Genomic DNA, 1,631 nt, shown 5'->3' on the forward strand with positions numbered 1-1,631 from the left:
TTTAAAAATTTGTGATTACAATTATGCTTAATATTTAAAATTTCTTGGGTAAATGTATAAGAAAATTGATTACTAATGTTTAGATCACTATCCGATTTCCCCAAATATTTCGCAATCGTACTGTCAACATTACCCTTGTTTCGACCTAACCACCTATTTATATTACCCCATATCTTTCTAGAATCCCCCTCGCATTTTTTTATTTCATTTTGCCTAAAGTTATTTTTAGCAACGTCTATAATTTTATTAACTCTATTTCGGTACCGCGTGTATTCTAACCTTAAGGTCATACTTTTAGGATTACGCTTCCAAGTTCGGAATAATTCGTCTCTGTGCTCAATCATGCCTTCAAGCTTTTTATTAATCCATGGTTGCGATTCTCTTTTACATTTTTGATTTTTAACTTCAATTAAAGCATCATTATAGACGTTGCTAAAGATAGTACATATGTTTTCATAGAGGATCAATGGGCAATCGATTGTTAAAAGATCGTTCCAGTTAATTAATTTTAAATTTTCCTCGACTCGTCGGTTATTCAGTACATACACTATATTGTTTTAACCCTCGGTATTAGGTTTCGAATTTTGAGTTTGGTTTCTATTAACGAGTGCAGAAAAATCATGCCAATTGTACCCTCGGTAATGAAAGCTCAATTCGCGATAATAGAATCACAGCCTGTCCCTTGCCACGGTAATAGAAGATTGGGTCATTTTGGCTTCAAAAAATATTTTAATACATATAATAAGCCAAAATGAATCCAAAAACGTGTGAAACGGAAAGTTCATTAAATGCTCTGATGTAAAAAAAATATTCCTGGCTGTTAGACAGCATTGATACCCTTAACTTTTAGATCTCTTTTGAAAAGTTCCTTAACTACCACGGTAATAGGTGCCTTTACCTTATTTATAATATCAAATGTGCCTGTCCCGGGCCGGTCGTATTTCCAAGATTAAAAGTTTTAGAACGCCATTTGATTTTCATCCTTGTTCTTTCACTGATATGTGTTAAATTCGTTAAATATCAAAAAGTGTCGCCATCTACACGAGTATAGACCAAAGGTTATGGCGCCATCATTTCTAGCGAGCGACGTCAACAACGCTTTAAAATTTAAATCAAACTTAAAGATGTCGCTAGTGAAACGATCGCAAGGACGAATGGCGGCGAGTGTAATTTGGACCGGTAGGCGGTAACCCAGGGTTCTGGCTTCAAATCCCAAGTAAGCACACTTCATTTTATACCCAGATATATTTATTTATTTTATTTATTTAAACTTTATTGCGCAAACACAGGAAAACGTACAGATGGCGGACTTAATGCCTAAAGGCATTCTCTACCAGTCACCCATTGGGTAAAACTGAGACAAACGTTGGTTCAGGAGATTCGTAACTTATAAAGAGAAACCAAGTGTTAAAGAGTGAGAGAAAGTCAAATATTATATATAAACATAAATCATTTTATTTATTTATTTATTATTTATTATTAGCCTATATTGTCCCACTGTTGGGCAAAGGCCTCCCTCTCAAACATAAATCATAATATGATAAACCTACAAAATTATGATTAATACATGATATTAATAACGATGATTAATACAATTAAAAAAAAAGAGTAGGCGAATTTGAAAGTATGTC

The sequence above is a fragment of the Cydia fagiglandana genome, chromosome 19, assembly GCF_963556715.1.
Source record: "Cydia fagiglandana chromosome 19, ilCydFagi1.1, whole genome shotgun sequence".
Lineage (NCBI taxonomy): Eukaryota > Metazoa > Arthropoda > Insecta > Lepidoptera > Tortricidae > Cydia > Cydia fagiglandana.